Raw genomic sequence first — 12,575 nt, 5'->3', positions numbered from 1 at the left:
CCACTCCAGCATTCTTGCCAAGGAGAACTCCATGGATAGAGGAGCCTGGTGGGCTACAGTCTGCGGGGTCGCAGGACATGGCTGAGCGACTAACACAGCACAACACACTAAGGTCATTCAGGTTCTGTTGTCTAGAGCATGTTGGGCTTAGTATACAGAAGATGTTGAGTTTTATTGTCCAGGGGGATACCGGTATTGTTTTCAAAAACACCAAAGTGAAATAAGACAAAAATGGCTTCATTTTCCCTAAGACAACAGATGCACTGAGCCCTATGGTAACAACCAGCTGGAGAAATGATACTACAAAATTTCATGTATTCAGCTAACAGCTGTGGAGTGCCAAGGACTGAGCTGAGTGCCATAAAGCCCTGATTTCAAGGCAGTCATAGTCTAATAAACACAATATACAAATACAATATATACTGTATAGCACAGGGCACTCAACTTAATGCACTGTGTGCGACCTGAACGCGAGGGAAGTCCAAAAGGGAGAGTGTGTATGTATATGTATGGCTGACTCATTTTGCTGTATGCTGCTGCTGCTGCTAAGTCGCTTCAGTCGTGTCTGACTCTGTGCGACCCCATAGACGGCAGCCCACCAGGCTCCTCTGTCCCTGGGATCCTCCAGGCAAGAACACTGGAGTGGGTCGCCATTTCCTTCTCCAATTTTGCTCTATAGTAGAAACTAGCACAACATCGTAAAGCATCTATATTCCAATAACAATTACTTTAAAAGGCAATGTATAACAGCAATACAATTTAGAAATGATAAAATACCGTGAGTTGTCAGAGAAATGGGGCCTGGCCTTATGCATTAGGTGAGTTTACTTAGAGGAGTCATCTGTATTTGTCCTCGAAGAAGAAGTAAGCTTAGGTCATGGAGAAATACGGACACAGAGCTATCCTAGGCAAAAGCCACGCTGGATTCAGTTTGATACAGAGGCTTGCTAGAAAAATGTGCTTAGAGCAGAGGCTGGAAATAAAGGTTGAGACAGATCATGCCACCTCAAGAATTATGGCATCGTTGTTTAGTTTTGTCCAACTCTTAGCTAAGTCTTGTGACTCTGACTCACATGCTTGAGTCGTGTCTGACTTTTTGTGACCCCATGGACTGTAGCCCGCCGGCCTCCTCTTTCAGTGGGGTTTCTCAGGCAAGAGTCCTGGAGTGGGTTGCCATGCCCTCCTCCAGGGGATCTTCCTGTACCAAGTATATAATAAGGTGTATCAAAGTTTATGGAACTTAATAGTCATGACTAAGGCTCATTTAAAGAATATTAAAGTGAAAGTGAAAGTTGCTCAGTCATATCCAACTTTTTGCAACCCCATGGGCTTTACAGTCCATGGAATTCTCCAGGCCAGAATACTGGAGTGGGTAGCCTTTCCCTTCTCCAGGGGATCTTCCTAATCCAGGGATCGAACCCAGGTCTCCTTCAGTGCAGGTGTATTCTTTAACAGCTGAGCCACCAGGGAAGCCCAAGATTACTGGCGTGCGTAGCCTATCCCTTCTCCAGTGGATCTTCCGACCCAGGAATTGATATTAAGTGGGGCGCTATCTGAGGCACCGGATGGAGAGGAGGCAGACAGATCTGCAGACACACGACAGGGAGCCTGGTTTGGATGCTCAGGTGAGGGGCAACAGAGTCTAACAGCATAACCACAGGAGAAGAGGCCGAGTCAGAATATTGCCAAAAGTAACCCTCATGTTCATGGGTATTGTATGGACACGTGCCTGGGGAGATGGCCCACTGCCTTGACCAGCTTCCCAGAGGTGTCTGTGAGAGATTTCAAGCCACAGAGCAGCAGTGGTTTCCAGTCTTGAGCCTCGGAAGGGAGGCATGTGCAGACCACAGGGGCCAACTTACCGGAATTTCTGAAGAGTGCATGACTTGAACATTTGCCTTGATTCGGGCTTCCCAGATGGCACTAGTGGTAAAGAACCTGCCTGCCAATGCAGGAGACATAAGAGACATAGGTTCGATCCCTGGGTTGGGAAGATGCCCTGGAGGAGGAAATGGCAACCCACTCCAGTATTCCTGCCTGGAGAATCCCATGGACAGAGGAGCCTGGTGGGCTACAGTCCATGGGGTCACAAAGATTCAGACACCACTGAGGTGACTTAGCAGCAGCAGTAAATTTCAAATAACATTAGTAAAGAGGTGAAGTTTGTATGTTCGTGAAAGAGGGCAGAGCTTCAAGAAGTTTCACATGTAAGTTAAAAGGATGTCTGAAGGGGAGCCTCAGTTCCAAGAAGGTGAATCTTTTGATTCGATACAACCCCTTAGAGCCTGCTTATCAAAGTCCTCTTTAATGGCTCAGGGCTGCTATTCAAGTTAACCCAGTGAAGCACACTTTAATTAAAACAGGCACAATTTTTTAAAAACATGTTTCATAGGTTTTATTAGCAAGTGCTTTACACGTATAATTTTGTGTCCTCCTCACAACACTGCAATGTCGCTTTGTATTTGCTGTTTATAGATGAGAAACTGGTTCTCACCAAGGTTAAGTGACTTGCTCCAAATCACCCAACCTGTAAATAGCTAAATAAGGAATCATATCAATTATCTGCCTCTGAAACACAAAATGTTTTAAATTATCTCTGATATTTTTCTTTCTTAAGTTCCTAGGGGCAACCAGGAACTCATCTGATGAAAGTGTATGAGCTCTGTGCAAAAGGGTGAGCAATATTAAATTCATTTTGATTTATTATGTGCGTGTGTGCAGGTCCATGTAACGTACCCCAACACACACAGAGAGGACAGGGACAATGTCTAGCCGAGACATTGATGTATTCTGATTCTTAGTGCAAAAAGTATGGACTTCCCTGGTGGTCCAATGGTTAAGAATCCACCTGCCAGGTTCAAACTCTGACCCAGAAGATCCTACATGTTTTCGGACCACTAAGCACATGCTCTAAAGCACTCGAGCTGCAACTGCCGAAGCCTGCACGCCCTAGAGCCAGTGCTCCACAATAAAAGAAACCAACGCAATGAGAAGCCTGTGTACCACAATGCACCACAACTAGAGAAAGCTCATACATAGCAGCAAAGATCCAGTGCAGCTAAAAACAAAAATAATAAATTAAAAAAATTTTTTTAAAGGATTTGCTCATTTGTCTGCATGCTGGGTACTATGTCAGAGGCTGGTAAACGATGATGAGATGATGATGGTGAACATGATGAGAAGTGTCACCTACTGTCAGGAGCTGATAATCAAATGTTGGAGGGAAAAACAATCAAATGCCCCCACTAAGACATAGTTACAATTTATCTTATTGTAATCTCAGTGCAAAAGAACTGCATGAGCACTTCTTCAAAGGAATTTGATCTGGACTGGTGAAGTCAGGTACATTTTCCATAAAGAAGGTCAAGATCGTCTGAGAAAAGAGTCATGGGAGCAGGGTTCTCACATGGCAGAATATTGGCAACAGCGTGTGTAAAAACACTGTCGGGAGGAATGAATAGATGCTTAATGATTAATTAATTTAACACCTGGAAGCATGAATCCCAGAACGTTTATTGGCAAGGTGGGAGGGGCACTTACCATCACCTGGAGTTCACTGGGCAGCCCACTGCCCCAGGGTTTTATGGCAGTGGGATAAAGGACACAATGGCCCCAATGGTTGTGAAATAAAGATTACTGTTTACATAGTAAACAGACAAAGGGAAGGACAAGAGTAAAACAAGGGCAAGGGAAGAGGAGTCCAGCTCTGGGTTTTTATTGTTGATGGGATTGGACCTGGAGTCGAGGTACCCTCCGAGGCTGGTACTTATATTGTTTGAAATGTCCATCGGTCAAGTGATGAAGGACACAGATGTTGGTTATCAATTTTCCCAGATATGGGGCAAAGGGCAAAGGGGGAAGTGAGCCTGGAAAGCTGGCAGCTGTCATTAGAAATGGATTCCTGATCACATAGCGGAAGTGAGAGCAGAATGAATTTCCATGTTTTCAGTGCAATGTCAGTAAGTCACCATCCAGGGTAAAATATGATCAGAAATCAAAGTCACATAGTCAAACAGAGGGGAAAAGAAGGCTTTCTTTTTGTCAAAATAATTATCTGAAAAGGGAGGAAATGCCATGGATGCTTTAGAGTGTATGTGTGTATATGAAGTTTATGAAGATAAAATTGATTTTTAGGGAAGCAGACTGATGAAAACATTTTTTATTGTATTTCTTTTTTGAACTTAGAGAATATTAGTTTCTGTAATCAAACCCATGGAGATAAGATCTTACATATGTAATACAGTGTGTTACTCCTATAAAAATGGAAAAAAATATGTTTGACAGAAACCATTCTCTATTTACATCAACAGTTCTGGTGGTAGAATTACAGAGGTAAAGAAAAGAAGGATAAATGGGATAAAGAAGTAGTTTTGGGGTCCTTATAAAATACTACTGTCTGCTAGGTGCTCTGCATAGGTAAACTCTATAAACCTTCATAAAAATCTATTATGCTAATATTCACTTCATTTTGCAAATCAGTAACCTGTCATTCACCTACAGTTGTGAGAGTTTGACCATAAAGAAGGCAGAGCACCAAAGAATTGATGTCTTTGAACTGTGGTGCTGGGAGGACTCTTGGGAGACCCTTGGACAGCAAGATTAAACTAGTCAATCTTAAGGGAAATCAACCCTGAATACTCATCTGAAGGACTGATGGCGAAGCTGAAACTCCAGTATTTTGGTCATCTGATGCAAACAGCTGACTCATTGGAAAAGTCCCTGATGCTGGGAAAGATTGAGGGCAGAAGCAGAAAAGCGGGTCAGAGGATGAGATGGCTGGATGACATCAAGACTCAGTGAACATGAACTTGGGCAAACTTCGGGAGATGGTGAGGGGCAGGGAGGCCTAGCATGCTGCAGTCCACGGGGTCACAAAGAGACAGACAGGACTGGGTGACTGAACAGAAACAACAATCTGAAATTCAAAGAATTATGAAAGATAACTCAGTGTGACAGAGTTGGGATTTTAATTTATTTGGGTAATTGTGACTTGACTACCACCATGTGTAACCAATTATTTCAAATGTGTTGAGTTTATCTAGATCTTTTTCTTGAAAAAGTCTTTAAAAGTTTGAGAAATTCCCTTCAGCTTACACTTACTATTGATTAATCAAAAGCATTTTTCCTTCCTGTACAAAACTGTCTATTTCCCAACTTATCCATGAATTCAAAGTTATTTTGAAACACAAATCTTCTTAAAACTCAATAAACACTTTTAATTTATTCCAGGAAGCCATAATAGCATAACTTTTCTCACTCTTGGAAATAATCATAAAATGCTAATTTGGTCTGTTTTCCTCTGTAATTTTTTTCAGAGCTCTGTTTGGGAAATATATTGGCATTATATCCAACTGTACACTATTCCACTGAGAACAACAATCAGAAGATATCACTTTGCCCTGAAGTCTCAATACATTTTTCTTTTCAAGTTTAATTTTGTGTGTAGTTCCATTCCCATCATCTTTCTTCTCCTTCACATCTATATCTTTATACTCCCTGTTGGAAGAGTTCATCTTAGAAACAGAATATTTGTCTGTTTTAGAAATCCCTTAAAAGATTAAAGTCAGAAGATTCTTCTTTTGAAACTTCTTTGTTTGAAAATGTGGTTTGATGATTTGGGGGTTCATTGCTTGGTGAAGTCATTTGCTTTGCTGACACAAATTATAAGATTCACCAATTTTTTTTTAAGTTAGAAAATATATCAGTATTTACCCATCCATCCGTCCATCCACCCATTACTGTGTAATAGCCATAGTGCACCCCCAACTTGAATATCAACTCCATGAAGAGGGGAACCTGGTCCTATTTAGAACCCCAAGAATGACAGATACTTAATAAATATTTGTTGAATGAGTAATCAAATAAATAATTTCTTCAATAAAAGGTACTGCCCATTGTATTAAGATCAGTGGGGAAAATATTTGTCTGCAAGTAACTGAAATCTCAACTATTACTCTTTTAGACAAATAGTTAAATATTTTATCAAACAATAAGAAATTTGAAGGTCAGTGTCTAAGCCTATTGTAACTCCTCAAGAGTCTGGGGGACCCTACTCCTTGCTTTTTTGTCCCTCGTTCTGTCCTGTGACTGTAGGTTGGCTGCCACCTTGCCAAGCAAGGGAACTTGCACTGCAAACCACAATGCAGATGGCTCTCTCGTAAGAAGGCTTCCCTCGTAACTCAGTTTATCAACTGCCTGCAGTGGAGGAGACCCGGGTTTGATTCTTGAGTCAGGAAGATCCCTGGAGAAGGAAATGGCAACCCACTCCCGTGTTCTTGCCTGGATAATCCAATGGACAGTGGAGCCTGGCAGGCTAGTATGTGGGGTCACAAAGAATCGGACACAGCTTGGCGACTAAACTAGTACTACTACTTTCCTAAGAAGATTTTGCCTTATTACTTGACAAATGTTTTCTGCCCATAATTCTTTAGCCAGAACATTAACTGGCCACAATGATAGTAGAGCTCACATCCAGTTTTTGAGCAAAACTGGACTCTGTTCAGAAGGAGGGCAGGGAGAGTGGAAAGTGGATGGGCATTTAGCCCTGTCTGCCAGAGCACCATGGGGTCCAGGCCCTTTGCTACAGGAGGCTGCAGAGGTATCTCCTCTCAAGGAACATATTGCATAGAGACGATGTAGAGTAAAAACAGAACTAACAGGGAGCAAGGACTCTTCTAAGAACTCAGAGGATGGGTTCATTGGCTTCTCGGTCTCTTGACAATGTTTATGTGTCTTCAGGGAGACGTGTCCATTGGAAAAGTCTGAGAAAGGCATTTCAAGCAGAAGAAAGAAGATTTGCAAAAGCATGCAACTATGCATGTTGAGGGCATATTTGAAAATGGAAAATAGAGTAATAGTAGAGCTTCAGGGTGGATGAGGAGACTGAACTGTGGCTGATGAACAGCTTGAGAAGGATTTTAAGTAGAAAATCTATATAAGCCACAAAAACACTTCTGAATGATCAATCATTTTCAGTGAGAAGGAAAAAGTAAGGAGAGAGTGACTTGGGGCAAGGAGGTTAGTTGGAAACTCTCTTTGCTCTGCAACCCATAGGAGCACACTCCTGTATCACCCAGACTGTATGTGGGCAGAATGTAGAATCAGGGTCATGAGTTGTGAGGATATCCCACAGTGAGGGATATCCTACCTTAGGCAAACCTGGTCTGAGACACAGGGGGCGAGGAGCCTGCAGCAGAGTGAAGAATGCATCCCCCCTCCCCCCCCGCCCCACAAGGACATGCACGTTTAGTCTGGAATAAAGCAAAACTGCAGCACCCCCTGCCCCAAAGGAAATAAAAACTGCTTCAGAGAAAGTTTTGTCCAGGGGTCACTAGATCACAGGGCTTCCCTGGTGGTTCAGATGGTGAAGAATCTGCTTGCAATGCAGGAAACCTGCATTCGATCCTTGGGTTGAGAAGTTCCCCTAGAGAATGGAATGGCAAGCTACTCCAGTATTCTTGCCAGGAAATCCCATGGACAGAGGAGCCTGGCGGGCTACAGTCCCTGGGGTCCCAAAGAGTTGGACAGAACTGAGCAACTAACACTTTCAGCAGCTCTCAAGCCTGGTTTAGAAAAATCTGCTTAGAGAACTAGTCACAGGAATGGCTACACATCATTCAGGGACATGGAGTATGAATCAGAATTAGAGAGAATCAGACATTTTTGACTCCTTACAAGCTTTCATGACTGGCATTGGGTTGGGGCAGCTGGAGGAGGAAATACTCCCAATTATGGGATTTAAGGTGTGGACACCTAAGTTTCTTCACTGAACACAATTTTCTGCAGCATCCATACAACTGATCTCACAGATAAGAAGGACTTGGAAAGGAAAAGCCAAGTTTCATTCACCACAATAGCAATGCATGTCTTCAAAAACTTGTTGTTGAAGATTTATGATACATCAGACATTCTTCCACATGTTACTTAATTTCATAATATTCCTATAAAGTGAAAGTCAAAGTTGCTGAGTTAGGTCCTACTCTTTGCAAATCCATGGGCTGTAGACCAGAATTCTCCAGGCCAGAATACTAGAGTGGGTAGCCGTTCTCTTCTCCAGGGGATCTTCCCAACCCAGGGATTGAACCCAGGTCTCCTGCATTGCAGGCAGATTTTTTTACCATCTGAGCCACAAGGGAAGCCCAATATTCCTATAAAGGGGGCATTATTACACCCGTATTACATATAACAAAACTGAGGCTCAGAGGGGTGTGCAAGAAACACAAAGTCACATAGCTTATAGAAGCAAGATGTCAGATTTCAATTAGTGCCAAGTGTAACATTGTTCCTGATCTGTCCTAGTTTTCCATCCCTGTCCCAGGCAATAAAACAGTGATGTGTCTACCCTGGAGTCTGGCCTAAATTAATTGCAATTCTGAGTTAGGCCTTGCTTTTCTTTTGCAAACACTAATGCGCACCTTTTCACTGCCTCCCAGTACAGTGAACCTGATGAGTGAGCTGGGTGGGGCCAGGCAGTCTCCTCTGTTCCATCACGTGCCCCATGCTGTACAGGAATCCACCTTGAACTCGGAGTCAGTTGCTATTCACTGAGAATCTGCTACTTCCCCCGAGTAATGCTGGAAGAAGTTACTCAGTGTGTGTGCTTAGCTGTTCAGTTAGGTCCAACTCTTTACAACCCCACTGACTGTAGCCCACCAGGCTCCTCTGTCCATGGGGATTCTCCAGGCAAGGATACTGGAGAGGGTTGCCATGCCCTCCTCCAGGGAATCTTCCCAACCCAGGGATCAAACCCTGGTCTCCTGCATTGCAGGCAGACTCTTTGCAGTCTGAGCCACCAGGGAAGCCCTAAGTTACTAAATAGCTACATTTTGACTTATGATTAACATCTCCACCAAAATTCTGATGTTATTGCCCATAGCCACCCTCTATGCTCCCAGAGCACTGTTTATTTCACAACTGTGGCTTTTGCCATATTTTGGTTTAATTCAGGTGTGTACATGGCTTCCCTGGTGGCTCAGATAGTAAAGAATCCACCTGCAATGCAGGAGACCCGGGTTCAATCTCTGGATTGGGAAGACCCCTGCCCCCCAGAGAAGGAAATTGCTACCCACTCCAATATTCTTGCCTGGAGAATTCCATGGACAGAGGAGCCTGGTGGGCTATTACAGTCCATGGGGTCACGAAGAGTCAGACAGGACTGAGTGCTAACACTTTCACGTTTTTCAGTGTCTGTGCCAAGGAAGCTCCCCGTACTCCCTGTTTTTCAATTCCCATCTTGCTTAGCATGGGTTCTGGCCCAGAGTTAGATGCTCCATTTCAAAAACAAATTAAAAAATACAATACAAAGAAACTTTCCATTATATACCAACCCCCTTCTTTCTGCTCTGTCCAAGCCACCTTCTCACAGCAGAATCATTTTATTTTCTCAAGGAAGGAGCAACCACCCGTGTTTTTTTTTTTTCCCTTCTCCTACAAGGGTGGGGGAAAAAAGGAGAAATAAATAATATACTTCCACAGCCTTCTCATTATTATTTCTGGGAAAACATAATAAAGCTACAGCTGGCAGGCACTTATTTTTTTCTTAGCATTTAATAATAGAATTAATTGCTAAGTGGAAAGCTTGCAACCCCCTTTCTGTTGTGCATTGCCCTCTGCTATCATTATGAATAGATGGAAAAATCAAAGCTAATTATCATTCAGTATGTTTGAAGAAATAGACTGAACCTCTCCACAAAACTCATTTTACCCTTACCCTAGCCCCAGGTTACAAAGTTCACACACACACACACACACACACACACACGCACTGTAGGGTAAGGGCAATCCCCATGGGTACCCAAGTGTTCCTTGGATTTAGGTCTTTTTGCTGTAACTATTGGAGAAGACAATGGCAATCTACTCCAGTACTCTTGCCTGGAAAATCCCATGGATGGAGGAGCCTGGTGGGCTGCCGTCTATGGGGTCACACAGAGTCGGACACGACTGACGCGACTTAGCAGCAGCAGCAGCAGCAGCAGCTGTAACTATTGACTGTATTCTGGCAATTTCACCTGGCCCCATGTGTCCCATTGTTTCCTAGGAGCTGGACTCATGTCAGCTAGAGGTCAAGGACTCAGGCTGTTTTGAGAAGCTCTTTATAGTCAAGGGTGGGGCTTATCTGCCTTCAGCAGGACATGAGTGACCCTATGAGTTACCAAGGCCACTTGGCAATGTGTTAAGTCAAAAAGCAAGAGTGGAAAGGTGAGTCGACAGGTGTGAGAGAGAGGAGTGGACAGACAACACCTCAGTTTAGAAAGGAAAAAACTAGGGGGGGACCAAGTCCAGGGAACAAGAGAATTTAGAAAAGGAAAACTTTTTAATGTTGCAGGACTCACAGATATGAAGAGAAAATAGATTATAATAAGATCATGAGAAAACTCCTGCCTTAACTCTTGAAGCCCTGAAGACCCCTCAAAGGGAGCTGGAATCAGTAAGGGCTATTTTTAAGAACAATATAGTGGGTTGCTGCTGCTGCTAAGTCGCTTCAGTCGTGTCCGACTCTGTGCGACCCCACAGATGGCAGCCCACCAGGCTCCCCTGTCCCTGGGATTCTCCAGGCAAGAACACTGGAGTGGGTTGCCATTTCCTTCTCCAATGCATGAAAGTGAAAAGTGAAAGTAAAGTCGCTCAGTCATGTCCGGTTGAGGAACTGGTTTTTTAGAAATAAAGGTGGAAAGGCTAATTTCAAGTTTTTATTTTTTAAATTTATGTTAAGTAAAGGATAATGAAATAAAATTTTCAAAAAGTTGAAGTTTTAGGTCTTAAATAATAGATAAGCACAGGTCAAAGATTTTATTAACCTATTAATTAATGGGTGAGCCAATAAGATGTTATACCAGATACAAAGAGTATTTAAGCAGGTACAGCTAGAGCACAAAAGTGGTTAATGACCAGCAAGGCCACAGCCATTGGGGTTATATGTTCCAGCAGAGAGAAATCATCAACATCTCTTTTAAGCAAGCATTTATAATGTGACTTCACTAGTCTGAAGCTTTTGATTGATGGGGAGCAGTGAAATTCAGCACAGTCTTCTAGATAAGTTTTGAGTGGCTTCTGGCCCAAAATGACATAGAGAAGTCATGGTACCCACCTCTTTTCCTTGTTTTCAGATTTTTGTATTATTTTTTTCTGACTGACCATGAGGTATGCTGTCAACAGTGTGGGAAGGCAGGGTTGGGAGGGGTTGGTTTGTGCATGAAGCTGTTGGCTACTGGAAAGTGATACTTGGGGAGAATGGTATGCTGGGTACATGTGATATTAAGTTCCATTAAAAAAAAATCTATCTTTCATACAGATGGCCAAAAGGTACATGAAAAGATGCTCAACATTGCTATTTATTAGAGAAATGCAAATCAAAAATACAATGAGGCACCACCTCATACAGATCAGAATGGCCATCATTAAAAAGTCTACAAGCTGCAAATGCTGGAGAGGGTGTGGAGAAAAGGAAACCCTCCTACATTGTTGGTGGGAAGGTAAATTGGTACAGCTACTAGGGAAAACAGGATGGAGGCTTCTCAAAAATCTAAAAATACAGTTGCCATACGATCCAGCAATCCCTCTCTTGGGCATACATTCACAGAAACCCATAGTTTGAAAAACATACACGCACCCCTGTGTTTACAAAGGCACTATTTACTGTGTGTGTGTATGTATGGACTTCAAAAGTTGTGCTAGTGGTAAAGAACCTGCGTGCCAATGCAGGGGATACGTGAGACACTGGTTCAATCCCTGGGTTGGAAAGATATAGGAAATGGTAACCTACTCCAGTATTCTTGCCTGGAGAATCCCATGGACAGAGGAACCTGGAGGGCTATCGTCCATAGAATCAGAGTCAGATAGGAATGAAGTGACTTAGCAAGCAAGTGAGCATGAAAGCAAGTGCGCGCGCACACACACACACACACACACTCACACACACTCACACACACTTGTCATACATACAGCAAGGGCCAAGCCAAGATGAAAACCCTGTCTGCTAACTTCTGTGGCTTGGGCAGCTTTCCTCCCATGGACTTTGCAATTGACAAGAGTCAGGGAAATAAGGGCAAACTCCGCCATTTTCAGCCTGGATGTAAAAGAGGCCAATGACATTTTATGGTACAAGTCCATGGAACAAATGTAGCACCGTGGTAATTTGAAATATCATGGCACATTATTTTCCCTCGGTCGTTTTGTCACGAGTGCTAAGCCCTAAGTCTTGGCTGGCTGCCCCAGACAACAAAGACCACCTAGAGCCTTTACTCAGCTTCACATTTCATACCAGACTTTTAAAATTCGACAGCAAGACGATAGCACTTCAAGAGAGAAAAAGCTTTGCTAGAAACACGCTTGAAACTGGAATTTTGCTTGAGAGTCAAGTCTAGGAAATGTCCCATGGAGTGAAATGCAGGGCTGGAGATGAGAGGGGAAGGAAGAGTTAGTGGGGCTTTCAGCAGGTCTCAGGGTGTTAAAAAGACAGGACGATGAGAAAGGTCTAAGAAAGAAGGTGCCAGAGCGTGGCAAACTGGTAACCGGAAGCAACAGAAGGTTTAAAATCGCTGTCTGTGGGCACTTGAATGATGTAAAAAGGAACAGAT

The 12,575-nt window shown here is 43.2% G+C and overlaps 1 long non-coding RNA gene across 1 annotated transcript; it reads left to right on the top strand.

The window, feature by feature from the left end:
- Positions 1-2,616: 2,616 nt before the first annotated feature.
- Positions 2,617-5,585, top strand: LOC147362673 (uncharacterized). The gene is made up of 2 exons (XR_015135765.1): positions 2,617-2,674; positions 5,316-5,585. It is a non-coding gene; the product is annotated as an uncharacterized LOC147362673 (long non-coding RNA).
- The last annotated feature ends 6,990 nt before the right edge of the window (positions 5,586-12,575 follow it).

This window comes from Bos grunniens, chromosome 11 (assembly GCF_055505025.1).
Source record: "Bos grunniens cultivar Pamir isolate PY7600 chromosome 11, Bosgru_T2T1.0, whole genome shotgun sequence".
Taxonomy (NCBI): domain Eukaryota; kingdom Metazoa; phylum Chordata; class Mammalia; order Artiodactyla; family Bovidae; genus Bos; species Bos grunniens.
This window is presented reverse-complemented; position numbering and strand designations above follow the sequence as displayed.